The sequence below is a fragment of the Syngnathus typhle genome, linkage group LG3 (assembly GCF_033458585.1).
Source record: "Syngnathus typhle isolate RoL2023-S1 ecotype Sweden linkage group LG3, RoL_Styp_1.0, whole genome shotgun sequence".
NCBI lineage: Eukaryota > Metazoa > Chordata > Actinopteri > Syngnathiformes > Syngnathidae > Syngnathus > Syngnathus typhle.
Window position 1 is genome coordinate 15,062,496 of NC_083740.1, and position 16,631 is coordinate 15,079,126.

Here is a 16,631-nt window from a genome sequence, read left to right on the forward strand (position 1 = left end):
GTAAGTGGGAAGTTGTGGAATAGGTAGGCAAAAGATGAACAGTTGAAAGTTGGAATGGGTTGAATCGGTTGAAAAATGTAGAAATTAGAGTAGAAAAACGAAATTTTGGAGAATTTGGTTGAATTTCGAATTTGGGATTTTTGGTAAATGGGAAGTTGTGGGGTAGGCAAAAGATGTACAGTTGAAAGTTGGAACGGGTTGAATCAGTTGAAAAATGTAGAAGTTAGAGCAAATGTTGAATCCCCATAGAGAATGAATGGGAAAATAAAAAAAAGCAATTGCGCCAAAATCTTTCTAAATTTGGAATAAAACAAAAAAAACGCCCTCAGGAGGTTCACTTTTGGGGTAAAAATGTTGAAACGGGTTAAATCAGACAAAAAACGAAAAAGTTAGCGCAAATGTAGCTATTTGGGCCACTCAGTGTTGAAATAAGGTCACTTCCGGTTTGATTCGGGTCACTTCCGGTCTAGTTTGGGTCACTTCCGGTTTATTTGGGTCACTTCCGGTTTAAAACAGGTCACTTCCGGTTTAGCTGAGGTCACTTCCGGTTTATTTGGGGTCATTTCCGGTCTAAAAAGGTAACTTCCGGTTCATTTGGGGTCACTTCCGGTTTGATTTGGGGTCACTTCCGGTTTACCAGAGGTCACTTCCGGTCTATTTGGGGTCACTTCCGGTTTATTTGGGTCACTTCCGGTTTAATTTGGGTCACTTCCGGTTTAGCTGAGGTCACTTCCGGTTTATTTTGGGTCATTTCCGGTCTAAAAATGTCACTTCCGGTTCATTTGGGGTCACTTCCGGTTTGATTTGGGTTCACTTCCGGTTTACCTGAGGTCACTTCCGGTCTATTTGGGGTCACTTTCGGTTTGATTTGGGCACTTCCGGTTCATTCTGGGTTCATTGGTGGCACTTCAGGGTCATCCAAGATGGCCGCCACACTGGAATTGGGGGTCAAGGGTTGAATTGTGTAAGCATAGTGGAAGTGGGGGTGAATGGGAGAGAATGTGGGAAGCATAAGGTGAATTAAGTGAATAAATTTGGAATGGGTTGAATCGGTTGAAAAATGTAGAAATTAGAGTAGAAAAACGAAATTTTGGAGAATTTGGTTGAATTTCAAATTTGAAAATTTTGAATTTTTGGTAAGTGGGAATATGTGGAATAGGTAGGCAAAAGATGAACACTTGAAAGTTGGAATGGGTTGAATCGGTTGAAAAATGTGGAAATTAGAGTAGAAAAACGAAATTTTAGAGAATTTTGGTTGAATTTCAAAATAAAAGATGTGAAGTTTGTGGTAAGTGGGAAGTTGTGGAATAGGTAGGCAAAAAATGAACAGTTGAAAGTTGGAATGGGTTGAATCGGTTGAAAAATGTAGAAGTTAGAGGTGAAAAACGAAATTTTGCGAAAAATTGTCAGAATTTTTAACGTGAAAACGTGAAATTTTTGAATTTGGGAATTTTGGGAATGTCGAGAATCCTTCCAAATGTGATTAGAATGTGTTGAATGATGTGAATTTCAAATTGGAACGACGTAAATGTGAAATGTCGAATGTGCCATTAAGAATGAATGGGGAAAAATTTGTCGGAATTTTGGGAATTTTGCGGAATTGGTAAATTTTCGGAACGAGAAAAATGGAAGCGCTCGTCGCGTGAATATTTGGAATACGTGAAAAGTGGAATGGAGTGAATCGGATGAATTATGTGAAAGATGAAACGTGTCAAAAAAGTGAGGAGAATAAAATATAATAATAATAAAGTTAATGGAGTAGAATAACATATGTGTGAAGGCCTTCGCCTTCACACAATAACTAGAATTTTGCAATTTCTGGAGAAATTGCGTGTGAAGGCGAAATGTATGAATAACTTTTTCGGGGAATGCTGCCGAACGATGTTGAAACGTGTTGAATTACTTGATAAATGTAGAATATTTGGAGAATTTGTGGTGAATTTCAAAATTGAAACTTTGGAATATTTGGTAAGTGGGAAGTTGTGGAATAGGTAGGCAAAAGATGAACAGCTGAAAGTTGGAATGGGTTGAATCGGTTGAAAAATGTAGAAATTAGAGTAGAAAAACGAAATTTTGGAGAATTTGGTTGAATTTCAAATTTGGGATTTTTGGTAAGTGGGAAGTTGTGGAATAGGTAGGCAAAAGATGTACAGTTGAAAGTTGGAACGGGTTGAATCAGTTAAAAAATGTAGAAGTTAGAGCAAATGTTGAATCCCCATAGAGAATGAATGGGAAAATAAAAAAAAGCAATTGCGCCAAAATCTTTCTAAATTTGGAACAAAACAAAAAAAATGGCCTCAGGAGGTTCACTTTTGGGGTAAAAATGTTGAAACGGGTTAAATCGGACAAAAAACGAAAAGGTTAGCGCAAATGTAGCTATTTGGGGCACTTAGTGTTGAAATAATGTCACTTCCGGTTTGATTCGGGTCATTTCCGGTCTTATTTGGGTCACTTCCGGTTTATTTGGGTCACTTCCGGTTTAATATAGGTCACTTCCGGTTTAGCTTAGGTCACTTCCGGTTTATTTGGGGTCATTTCCGGCTAAAAAAGGTCACTTCCGGTTTATTTGGGGTCACTTCCGGTTTACCTGAGGTCACTTCCGGTCTATTAGGGGTCACTTCCGGTTTGATTTGGGTCACTTCCGGTTGATTTGGGTCACTTCCGGTTTAATTTGGGTCACTTCCGGTTCGTCTGAGGTCACTTCCGGTTTATTAGGGGTCATTTCCGGTCTAAAAAGGTCACTTCCGGTACATTTTGGGTCACTTCCGGTTTGATTTGGGGTCACTTCCGGTCTATTTGGGGTCACTTCCGGTCTATTTGGGGCACTTCCGGTTCATTCTGGGTTCATTGGTGGCACTTCAGGGTCATCCAAGATGGCCGCCACACTGGAATTGGGGGTCAAGGGTTGAATTGTGTAAGCATAGTGGAAGTGGGGGTGAATGGGAGTGAATGTGGGAAGCATAAGGTGAATTAAGTGAATAAATTTGGAATGGGTTGAATCGGTTGAAAAATGTAGAAATGAGAAGGGAAAAAGGATTTGGGTGTGAATTTCAAAATAAAAGATGTGAAGTTTTTGGTAAGTGGGAAGTTGTGGAATAGGTAGAAAAATGATGAACAGTTGAAAGTTGGAATGGGTTGAATCGGTTGAAAAATGTAGAAATGAGAAGGGAAAAAGGAATTGGGTGTGAATTTCAAAATAAAAGATGTGAAGTTTTTGGGAAGTTGTGGAATAGGTAGAAAAAGGATGAACAGTTGAAAGTTGGAATGGGTTGAATCGGTTGAAAAATGTAGAAATTATAGTAGAAAAAGGAAATTTTAGAGAATTTTGGTTGAATTTCAAAATAAAAGAGGTGAAGTTTTTGGTAAGTGGGAAGTTGTGGAATAGGTAGAAGAATGATGAACAGTTGAAAGTTGGAATGGGTTGAATCGGTTGAAAAATGTAGAAATGAGAAGGGAAAAAGGAATTGGGTGTGAATTTCAAAATAAAAGATGTGAAGCTTTTGGTAAGTGGGAAGTTGTGGAATCAGTAGAAAAATAATGAACAGTTGAAAGTTGGAATGGGTTGAATCGGTTGAAAAATGTAGAAATTAGAGTAGAAAAACGAAATTTTAGAGAATTTTGGTTGAATTTCAAAATAAAAGATGTGAAGTTTTTGGTAAGTGGGACGTTGTGGAATAGGTAGGCAAAAGATGAACAGTTGAAAGTTGGAACGAGTTGAATCGGTTGAAAAATGTAGAAGTTAGAGGTGAAAAACGAAATTTTGTGAAAATTTGCCGGAATTTTTAACGTGAAAACGTGAAATTTTCGAATTTGGGAATTTTGGGAATGTCGAGAATCCTTCCGAATGTGATTAGAATGTGCTGAATGATGTGAATTTCAAATTGGAATGACGTAAATGTGAAATGTCGAATGTGCCATTAAGAATGAATGGGGAAAAATTTGTCGGAATTTTGGGAATTTTGCGGAATCGGAAAATTTTCGGAACGAGAAAAATACAAGCGCTCGTCGCGTGAATATTTGGAATACGTGAAAAGTGGAATGGAGTGAATCGGATGAATTATGTGGAAGATGAAACGTGTCAAAAAAGTGTGGAGAATAAAATAGAAGAATAATAATAACTAGAATTTTGCAATTTCTGGAGAAATTGCGTGTAAAGGCGAAATGTATGAATAACTTTTTCAGGGAATGCTGCTGAAATGAGTTGAATTACTTGAGAAATGAAGAAAATGTGGAGAAATTGTGGTGAATTTCAAAATGGAAATGTTGGAATATTTGGTAAGTGGGAAGTTGTGGAATAAGTAGGCAAACGAACAGTTTGGGTTGGAATGGGTTGAATTAGTTGAAAAATGTAGAAATTAGAGTAGAAAAACAAACTTTTGGAGAATTTGGTTGAATTTCAAAATTGGAATTTTTGGTAAGTGGGAAGTTGCGGAATAGGTAGGCAAGTGATGAACAGTTGAAAGTTGGAATGGGTTGAATCGTCTGCAAAATGTAGACATTAGAGTAGAAAAAGTAAATTGTAGAGAATTAGGTTGAAGTTCAAATTTGAAAATTTGGAATTTTTGGTAAGTGGGAAGTTGTGAAATAGGTAGGCAAAAGATGAACAGTGTAAAGTTGGAATGTGTTGAATCGGTTGAAAAATGTAGAAACCTTTGTGGAAAATAAGGATGCTGAGGACAAAAATACTGCTGCTTTGACGTTGGGGATGTCTGGATAATCTGCAGTAAAATCGGAAACACCAAAAATAAATCCTCTATCCACATTAAAAATAAAATAACAGTTTATTTAAAGGTTGACAGAATTACATTGCATGTCCAATGAAAAAATATGCACATCTCCTAAAACTAGTTACAAATGTAAGGCTGTGTGTGCAATTGTTACAGACAGAAATGATGAAGACAGCTCATCCGCTGTGCAACATTTATTTTCAGCGTCCTCTACTGGCGAAAATACATATTGCACTTGGGCGCATGGGTTTCTTCCATAGAAAAAAAAAAACTTCGTATAAACCAAAAGTTCTGGGGAGGCAAGTGCCACATAATGTTGATCTTTTATTTATCAATGTATGCAAACGAATGGTTTTCATGTATTATCTATCCATTTACCTGGTCGTTTATTACACCCAAAAGCAAATATAGCTTTTTCTATACGATAGACATCCATTGTACATTCTCATATTAACCTTGAGAGGGTTTAAAAAAATATTTACGTACCATCTTTGTCGTTGCCTGATGGATCTGTCCAGGTTCCCCCTTGCTTAGTTGTGCGTTTTTTCGTTCGTGTCCACCGTGTTGCTTAAGGTGAGTCAGTTCCACATGGACTATGGAAAATGTGAGTCGGCAGACAGTGCATATTTTCCTCACACTTTTTGACAAATCTATTTTCTGCTTCACTGTCCACTCGGCAAGTTTGAAACTTGTGTGCTTCTTTTTAGTAATACTTACCCCCTTGCGGTCGCAGTAACTGCCTGGAACGCGTCCATGCTGCTGAGTTAACTTCTGCAATCTACTTTGTGGTGCCACCGCACATGAGATGATCGCATTCCGTATTGTTTTCTATGTTCTTTGGACAGCGGGCCAAAGAACGCTACCGTAAATTCTATCTATCAATCTAGAATGGGAATACATGCGACATCTGAGCAACATTTTCAAAATAAACCATAGTATTCCAGAATACTAAAATAAAGACAGCAGAAGTTACAAATATCCCAAAATAAGACATGGGTAAAATACCATTACTATAGATTAAAATAGATTAAAATCATATACTATACAATACATTAATACCATTAACTACACATTGAAACAATATATTTGCGACTGTATTTGCTATAAACAAAATAATAAACTGGGTCACCTGACGTTGCCTCTCTCTTTCTCTCTCTCACGTGTAACGTCAGAGTTCCAACTTGGTGTCGTGGAGCCACGCCAGCATCTCTGGTCGCAGGTCGAAGAGGCCGGCCTCTGAGGGTAGTCTCTATAGGGGGCAAATGTTGATGAAGTGGTGAAATATATTATCATAATTTAATAAAAATGAATAAAATAAAAAATGATTATTTTGTGCATTTAACTTTAAACTTTAATAGTAGAACATTTTAAACAGAACAAACAAGTAACACAAAATAGAAACAACAGAACAAAAAAAAAAAAATTACCACAAAAACCCCTCTAGGGGAAGTTTAGGGCCATCGGGGAATTTTCGGTTCCACTCCTCTAATGGAACCATTCTGGTGGCATTGGTGGCGTCCACAAACTCCACCTGTTCACCTTTGATTTTAAAGGCCACAAAGTGAAAGGGCTCTTCTTCCAGTTCCTGCGCAAAGAAATTTCATGACAATTTATTATGTTTGAAACACCATGAGAAAACATGATGGATGGATGGATGGATGGATGGATGGATGGATGGATGGATGGATGGATGGATGGATGGATGGATGGATGGATGGATGGGGTTGGGTAGGTAGGTAGGTATGTAGGTAGGTAGGTATGTAGGTTGGTTAGATATAGATATATAAACAGACAGACAGACAGATAGACAGATAGACAGACAGACAGCTGTATCTGAGACAATATCCTACAAAGTTGGTGATCCAGATTTTGAGAAAACTCCTAAAGCATGAATCTGACTTCAACCTTAATGATGATGAGCCACTGATAGCAGTGCATCCCAAGTAAATAACAGTATTGATTCAATTGAGAACACCTTTGTTTATACACATAAAAAACTGCTTGCTTTAGGTACCTTTATTACAGTATTTTCTGTGGAGTGGAGCTCCACGCCACTAGAAGATGATGTTGTCATGTGTGTCATGGACAGCCGCTGTCCAAGTTTGACATGGAAAAAGTTGGTTTCGCGCCATGTGAGGACCTTGATTTCTCTTTGATCCTGTAATGAAAATGTCAAATTAGTACTAGTTGTTGAAATGTAGATCTAGGCTTCAATTACTAAGGCAACATGATGCCCTAAGGGACCTTACTCAGGTGAAATGAGAGTGTGACAGATATCTTTACTGAGACACTCTCTCTCTCTCTCTCTCTCTCTCTCTCTCTCTCTCTCTCTCTCTCTCTCTCTCTCTCTCTCTCGCGACACAATCAACAGATTAGCATTAGCAATACGGTATCGCAATACAACAAGAAAAATCTGCTATAAAACTGCTCCTCAACCAATTGTTTCTTTGCAATTGTATTTGCAATTCCGTAATTATTCTAGTTATCGCCCAAATTCTAATAACCGCCCTGTGTGTGTTAGCGATGGCATAAATAAAACATTGATACCTATAATTATCGCCCATGCTGCTAATAAATTCCCCCCAAAACTTACGTTTTCCTCCGCGACCACATGCCGACGTCATTGCGCAAGTTTAAATATGACTGATTTGACAGCGCGTTGAATGTCCCTTTTAAATTGGTTTTCTCCATAAAGTATGATACAATTACACTCGTCACTCCGCGACCATATCCTCACACAATTACGTTCTCGGGGCATGGGCTCGAACGAGACGATCGCGTTAATATGACGTGTCCAACACGTGATGTGCGACGGTAGTGTGTCGCATCGATGGCGGCGTCAATTGACGCACCCCGCTGTTAGAGGTAGCTCAAAACAGCCGCTGTCCTCGTGTTAAGAACACCAGTGAGATACTACATAAGGAAAATATACATATTATCGCCCTTTTCAGTGCCCCTTGGCAATCGGACAATAATGGGAGATAATTGGAATAAATACGGTAATTTAATAAAACGGGTGCCTTAAATCCACGGAAGACTTTGCTGGTAATTATTTTATACAGCCACTAAGTGTCAGTGTCGAGCTACTGAATCAAGATAGTATTTGCAATAGGAATATAATAAAACTAGGTCACTTAAATACGCGCATGACTTTGCTGTTAATGACTGTCAACATCCACCAGGTGCTGAGCGACAGAATCAACAGATAGGGAATGTACTGCCTATCACCCAATATAGAGCCAATATAGTGCACATTTAGCAATGTTTAGTAAAAAGCTAGTTACTTTTTTCCTGGTTTTGTTGTAGCTTATGTGGTTATCAAGCCAGACCATGAAAGGAAAACTAAATATGTCGGAATAAGTTGTATTTTGGTGTAGGAATTGTCAATAATAATTTATCATAATTTAAAAAAATAGTTGGAAAAATATAGGGAGAAAAAAACGTAAAGCATCTATTGAATTGATACAACTAATACATTTAATATAATGACTCAACACACAATTTATACACGGACAACTAAATATAACTAAGTGGTGAAATATATTTTCATAATTTAGATTAAATTAATTCATCCAACCATTTTCTGAACCGCTTAGTCCCCACAGGGGTCATGGGAGTGCTACCCCTGCCATCATCGGGCAGTAGGCGGGGGACACCCTGAACCGGTTACCAGCCGATCGCAGGGCACACGGAGACAAACAACCATTCGCACTCGCACCTAGGGACAATTTGGTGTCTTCGATCAGCCTACCAAGCATGTTTTTGGGATGTAGGAGGAAACCGGAGTACCCGGAGAAAACCCACACGGGCCCGGGGTGACATGCAAAGTCCACACAGGGAGGGCCGGAGGTGGAATCGAACCCACACCATCCTGACTGTGAGGCGGATGTGCTACCCAGTGCGCCACCAAGCCGCCCTGAATTAATTTAGTTTAATAAAACAAATAAACAATGACTATTGTGTGCATTAAACTTTAATAATACAACATTTTAAACAGAACAACAAACAATAGAACAAAAAAAAAATTACCACAAAAAACCCTCTGGGGTAAGAATAGGGCCTTCGGGGAATCTTTCCTTCCACGTTATCAGCGGAACCTTTTTGATGGCATTGGTAGCGTCGACGAGCTCCACGTGTTCGCCTTTTATTTTGTAGGCCATCACGTGAAACACCTCTTCTGCCAGTTCCTGCGTAAAGAAAATTCATGTCAATTTATTGTGTTTAAAACACCACGAGATGGATGGATGGATGGATGGATGGATGGATGGATGGATGGATGGATGGGCGGATAGATAGATAGATAGATAGATAGATAGATAGATAGATAGATAGATAGATAGATAGATAGATAGATAGATAGATAGATAGATAGATAGATAGATAGATAGATAGATGGAAAACCTAAAACAATTTGATTAATTTCATGACCATAATCACAACCACAATGATTTCATACAGTCAAGGAAGCAAGTGAAATTGTATGTCTTCATGATAGAGCTGTATCTGAGACAAAATTTATAAGGTTGGTGATCCAGATTTTGAGAAAACTCCTAAAGCGTGAATCTGACTTCAACCTTAGTGATGATGAGCCACTGATAGCAGGGCATCCCAAGTAAAAAACAGTATTGATTCAATTTAGAATACTTTTGTTTATACACATGGGAAAAAACTGCTTGCTTTAGGTACCTTTATCTCAGTACTTTCCGTGGAGTGGAGCTCCAGGCCACCGGAACATGTTGTTTTCAGGTGGGATAGAGACACCCGCTGTCCAACTGCCAGATTAAAAATGTTGGTCTCTCGCCACCTGACCACCTTTATTTGCATTTGATCCTATAATGAAAATATCAAATTAGTACTAGCTGTAGAAATGTAGATCTAGGCCACAATTACTAAGGCAATAAAGCTAGAGAAATACTCAAGAAACTGGTGTCAAATTTCTGTCCTACAAAACCAGTGTCTTGCAGGTTTAAACGTCTCCCTCCTCTAATATACATGATCGTCAGCAAACTCTCACGGGTGATATTAGAGTGAGCTATCAAAAGCTTGGAAGGGATCAGGCCTTGATGCCCTAAGGCACCTTACTCAGGTGAAATGTGAGTGTGTGTGATGTATCTATATTTAGATACGCACACACATGCATGCACACGCACGCACACACACACACACACACACACACACACAGATAGTGTGACAGAGAGAGAGAGAGAACAATCAGTTTACTTTTTTTAAATAAATGATGCCTAAGGGGACCATCGACCCACGCGACATCACCATCCTCATGGGGCGGATCTAAAAAAGAAAAACAGATTAAACATCACTACTTCATGAAAGAGAGGGAGCGGAAAGAGAGAGATTGATCTTACAGCAGAGACAATGCCGTCTGTCGTGAAAAGGACACCCTCCTCATGGCGGATGTCCTTCAACTCTCTGGCAATGCTTGGAGGGTACAGCAGAGCTGTGCCCCTCACCTCCAAATCTGGTGTCACCTCTATCGCCCCAGCCACATAAATCGCAGTGTTGTGCCGGGAGAGGAGGACCCCTTTTTCTTTTCCCCGCCCAAAATTAATAAATCGGAACGTGCCTCCAACGGAGACATCGGTGGCTAAATTTTGAAAAAGAATAAATTTGCACAAATGGTGCCCATCACAGAGGGCCACCACTGTATTACAGTAGGAGGCCCCAGCCGCCACCGTGCCATCCTCTTTCAGGGCCCATTGTGAATATTTTGTGGTGGTTTTTAGGGCCACCACTTTGGCCGTGACCGCTGCTGGCAGTTGGTGGAGCGTCCACAGGTTTTCCATTCTGAAAAAAAAAATGAAAATAATAACTGATCATCAGAGACATAATTACTACAGCACTTATATATGGTTTAATTAGTCTACATGATGACAGAAATTGGTTATAAAATAGCAGCCCTACCCTTTTAGAAGGACTATGGTTAATGTCCCAAATGGCTATTGTTTAATGTTTTTTTTGTTGGTTTTATCTATCTATCTATCTATCTATCTATCTATCTATCTATCTATCTATCTATCTATCTATCTATCTATCTATCTATCTATCTATCTATCTATATCTATCTATCTATCTATCTATCATATATCTGTTTATTTATTTATTTATTTATTTATTTATTTATTTATTTATTTATTTATTAATTATTTCCAACGAACTACTTCCAGTTTTGTGTATTTTGGAAGATATTAAGAGTTGATTCCTTTGATCTACAATTTCATCCCCTACATAATTTTGGAAACTCATATGTTGGCACTTGATTTTCTATTTGTTATAGTGAAATAAACATCTGCATACTACTGCCAGAAACGGTGCTGAGAGTTGACTGATCTAGCCGCGCAACTCGCATGATTGACAGCGCCACGGTGTTTCCCAGGCTTTTTTCCCACATGCGGCATGGATCAAAAGAGGTGTCCATGCAGCCTTGTTAAGGCGGAATTACAATGTTAGAACACGGATACAACAATATTTATTTATAATTGTACAAATAAGTTTATACAATATGACTCGGATTATTTGCTCATTTTGTTTTAGAGTACGCACTACTGAATGATATTTAGTCAAGACAAGATGTACATTCACTGTCTGTCTCAAAAACTAAACCATATGAAGAAATATATTGTTCGAGAGACGCTTACTAATGGATACATTTTTTTGAGGACATAGGTATAATAGATATAATAATATAGGACTCATTTAATAGTTTTACACTTGCCGTCGTGCGCGAGGTTTATTTCGTTTCTTTTCTTGAATATCAGCTCTTCTTCAACCAAATCGGTACAATTGTTATTAAACATTAAGAAACGGACCTGAAGACCTCTTACTAGAATTCGCGTGTACAGGCCTTTTAAGAAACATTTTAAAAGGCCTGTCTGTACACGCGGAACAGTGAGGATGTTACTTAATTTTCACCCAGTTTAAAGCAGTAAATACTAATTTACAGAGTAACACAATGGTCTACAGTACAACACTAGACTACAAAGTGTTTATAAATGTTTTGGGAAAATCAAATTTCGGACTGGGTTGAGCGAGCTACTTACCTCTTTCGACGTCTGGGAAAGTCTGATGCGAACTTGTGTGCGCCCCAATATCTTTGCGGGTAGTGGGAAATTTCAGTGCAGGCTAAACAGATATGCAATATTTGGATATGCAACATTTGGATATGCAATCGATAAAAAGAGTGTCAGACACACATATCCCTGTAAATTCGTCTGAAATGTGACTAAACGATTGAGTGAACATGTTTCAGCATTTTAAGATTTTGTTCATGATATACTACGATCACAGTCCTTGTGAATTCAGATTTCTATGAACGTAGCACAACCCCGCCCCCATTCAACATTAATAAGATATTAATTACACACGGAAGAAAGAAAAATAATAACTGCTAAACGCATCATGTGAATTGTGATTATACGATTGAGAGCTGTCAGTCATGGTCAAAACATATTTTCGACCATGATCGCGGTTCCAGAATAGAATAGAATACAATAGATCTTTATTTGTCATTGTCACCTGTACAACGAAATTTAAAAAGTGCCAACCGATCCGCGCATGAGATAAAAAAATAAATAGAATAAATAGAATAATTAAAAAAAAAAGTGTTTAGGAGCAGATTGTTCTCTCCGCACCACTCCGATAGCCGGACCACTTCGTCCCTGTAGGCAGACTCATCCCCCTTTGAGATGAGTCCCACCACGGTTGTGTCATCCGCAAATTTCACAATGATGTTGCTACGGTGGGCGGGGGTGCATGCATGTGTGTAGAGCGTGTAAAGCAGTGGGCTCAGGACGCAGCCCTGTGAGGAGCCGGTACCGAGACTGAGAGGTGTGGATGTATGACGGCCCACTCTCACCGTCTGGCTGCGACCCGTCAGGAACGTCATTCTCTGCAGCCAATTGTCGTTCACCAAATATAAATTGGCAATTACTAAGTGGTGAAATACATGGGCATGTGAACATAATGAATTAGTATTCTTAAACGAATAAATGTCTGATTTGTGTATTTTGTAAGATGCTGAATGTTGACTCTTATCTAGCAGCGCAAATCTGCGTGTACGCGACTTTTCTAAAAATTTAGAAAATGTATGTACACGCAAATGTCTAGTAAATGAGATGTGAGGATATTGGAATACTTAATAATTTTCACAAAGTTTAAAGTGGCGAGTAATAATTTCCACAATAACACCGAACCGCAATAGTTTACAGAGCACGGCCTCTGATTGGCTACCATAACGCTGCCTTAGCCAACCGCTCACATAATTGGGCGCTGGCTTAGACAACCGCTCACGTAATTGGGCGCTGCCTTAGCCAATCGCTCACCGACTTATTACGTTAACCCGGAAACTCCTGATTTTGGGAGGAATTAGGTTTTTTTTTTTTTTTAATTGAATCAAAGAAGTAATACAAGAAATAATATAAATAACTTTCGGAAACTCTGAAAAAGTATGAATAAATTGGGCTTGACTCGAAAGTGTTCAAATTCATGTTAAAAAAGTTAAAGTTAAAGTCCCAATGATGGTCACACACACATCTGGGTGTGGTGAAATTAGTCCTCTGCATTTAACTCACCCCCGTGTGATTTTAATCCATCCCCTGGGGGAGAGGGGAGCAGTGAGCAGCAGCGGTGCCGCGCTCGGGAATCAGTTGGTGATCTAACCCCCCAATTCCAACCCTTAATGCTGAGTGCCAAGCAGGGAGGCAATGGGTCCCATTTTTATAGTCTTTGGTATGACCCGGCCGGGGTTTGAACCCACAACCTTCCAGTCTCAGGGCGGACACTCTACCACTAGGTCACTGAGCTGTTTAAATATTGGAAACAAAATATAATCACACACAAGAGAAGGGAAAAAATTTTGCTTTTTGGGACAAAATACAGTTTTTTTTAATTGAATCAAAGAAGTAATGCAAGAAATAATATAAATAACTTTCAAAAACGCTGAAGACATAACAAATAAAAACATATCAAGTATTTTACTGATTCAATAGATAATAAACACAAAAATGATTAACGACAACGAACAAAGACTTGAATGAGTTCAAAGTTATGTTTAAATATTGGAAACAATAAACATAATAAAGCAAACACAACAAAAGAAAAAAATTGGTGCTTTTTCGGATTAAATACAATGTTGGTTTCTTTGCTGAATCAAACATGTAATGCTAGAAATAATATAAATAACTTTTAGAAACTCTCAAGAAATAACAATAATAAATAATAAACATAAAAATGATAAACGACAACAAACAAAGACTTAAATGTGTTCAAAGTCATGTTTAAATATTGGAAAAAATAAACATAATAAAGCAAACACAACAAAAGAAAATAATTGGTGCTTTTTGGGACTAAATACAATGTTTGTTTTTTTTTTAGCTGAATCAAACGTGTAATGCTAGAAATAATATAAATAACTTTTAGAAACTCTCAAGAAATAACAAAAACAGAAAACATATCAAATGTTTTACTGATTAAATAAATAATAAACACAGTGATGATAAATAATAATGAATTAAGACTTAAATGTGTTCAAATTTACGTGTAAACATTGGACACACTAAACATAATGAACCAAACGCAAGAAAAGAAAAAGTGTGCTTTTTAGGACAAAAATGCAGTATGATTCTTTTTCCAGCTGAATCAAAGACGGCAGTGGGGAAAAAATATGCCATAAAGAAAGTCATGCTTGTGCATGGGGATGCTATTTTTTATTTTGAATGTTATGTTAAGGAGGACTGGGTAGCACGTCGGCCTCACAGTTAGGAGGGTGCGGGTTCGATTCCACCTCCGGCCCTCCATGTGTGGAGTTTGCATGTTCTCCCATGTTCTCCCCGGGCTGCGTGGGTTTTCTCCGGGCACTCCAGTTTCCTCCCACATCCCAAATACATGCTTGGTAGGCCGATTGAAGACTGAAGTGCGAGTGCAAATGGTTGTTTGTCTCTGTGTGCCCTGCGATTGGCTGGCAACCGGTTCAGGGCGTCCCCCACCTACTGCCCGATGACGGCTGGGATAGGATCCAGCACACCTGCGGCCCGCGTGGGGACTAAGCGGTTCAGAGAATGAATGGATGGATGGATGTTATGTTAATTTCAGTGTTATTTTTTAAGAGTTTAAGTGCAACATGATTGAAGACGCTGTTATACAAAAGATAATGCAAACATAATTTGAGGCAAAAAATATAATAAATGAATAAATAAATAAATAAATAAATAAATAAATAAATAAATAAATAAATAAATAAATAAATAAATGAATGAATGAATGAATGAATGAATGACTGAATGACTGAATGAGAACAGAAAACAGACTGTATCTGAGGCTTAGTAGAGTAAAATCAGAGGCTTCCGACTGTTAAAGGCCAAGCTGTTCTTTGTCTGCATTTCTGGATGCGTGTAGAACCACAGGCAAGACCCAAGAACATACTAAAAAAAAAACATGAAAGATGTGTTGAGGAAAAGGAGCAAAATGCTTCATGAAAATGTTCCTTGATGGTTACTCACAGAAGAATCAGAAGAAGTCCTGTGTGTTACCATGCTGGTTTGGGAGTTTGTGTTTCATGTTACCATGCTGGTTTGGGAGTTTGTGTTTCATGATGCTGGCCTCCGTTGTACAGGTCTTTTGGAAAGTCTTGGCTCTCCCTGTGCTATAATATAACATCATAATTAATTCATCACATGAATTCATTCACATTACAATACAGTCATAAATCAAGCATATGTACAACTTGTGTCCATCTTGAGTGAATGATATGAACACATTCAATTTGGAATCACAATTACTTACCTGTTGCTTGGAGTCAATAGAAAAGGAGAATAACACTGGTCCCATGGATCTTCTTAAAATGTCGGTCATTTTTTTGGCGAGACAGGCCAGGTCTCATCAAGGCTGAGTACCAAGGTGGCCAAACAAATGGTCTACACAAATGGAGCATGTGGAGCCACACGCAACATAGAAAACTGAAGAAGAAAAAACATAGAGGTGGTTGAGGACACGAGTTGAAAAAGACATTCAAAATTAAAGAGAGTGTTTTGTAACAATAGTCAATAATAATTGGCTACTTACAGAGGAATGAGAAGTCCTGCTTCTTGCCACCCTGGTTTGGGAGTCTCTCTCTCTCTCTCTCTCTCTCTCTCTCTCTCTCTCTCTCTCTCTCTCTCTCTCTCTCTCTCTCTCTCTCTCTCTCTCTCTCTCTCTCGTGTAACGTCAGCGCTCCAACTTGGTGTCGTGGAGCCACGCCAGCATCTCTGGTCCCAGGTCGAAGAGGCCGGCCTCTGAGGGTGGTCTATATGTTGGTGTAGGTGTTGATGGTGTGGTCGGCTGTCTGCTCGAGGGCTCCGCACTCGCATGCCGCACTGTCCGCCAGACCCCACTAGACATGTTGAAGCGCCCAACACCAGTTCTTAAGCGGTTCAGTGTGGTCCACTGCTGGCGAGGTAGTTCGTCTCCTCCTATGGCGCCGTCTCCTGGTTCCCAGACATAACTGTGCATGAGGGAGGGGCCAGCTGCCTCCCACTCCTGCTTCCAAGCTGCTGCCAGCCAGGCATCTCTGGAGATGTCTTCAGGGATGGAATTGAGCATCTCTTGTGCTGCCATGTTGTAGGGGTGGCGTGCCTTGAGTCTGCTTGGGAGTCATTCGTTCCATGATGAATGTTTTTGCATGCTCAAGGTCTTTGTGGAGAAAAAAGGACAATCCAGCAAAGTTGATTGAAAATGTATGATTGTACAGAGGGCTTACACAAGCTTAACTATAAATTACAACATGTTACAATTTTATAATTACATTACAATAAGGTGATATGTCATGCCTACCTCTGGCCTCCATTCTGGGATGAACTGCTTTCGCCAGATAAAAACTGTTAAAATACAAAGGAGTGAAATAGCAGCATTTACTCT

General features: G+C 39.0%; 1 long non-coding RNA gene across 1 annotated transcript; it reads right to left on the reverse strand.

The window, feature by feature from the left end:
• Positions 1 to 14,995: 14,995 nt before the first annotated feature.
• LOC133151743 (uncharacterized) lies at positions 14,996 to 16,364 on the reverse strand. Its single transcript, XR_009713980.1, has 4 exons — positions 15,801 to 16,364; positions 15,522 to 15,694; positions 15,239 to 15,381; positions 14,996 to 15,160 (listed from the first exon to the last, which is right to left on the reverse strand). It is a non-coding gene; the product is annotated as an uncharacterized LOC133151743 (long non-coding RNA).
• Between the last annotated feature and the right edge of the window lie 267 nt (positions 16,365 to 16,631).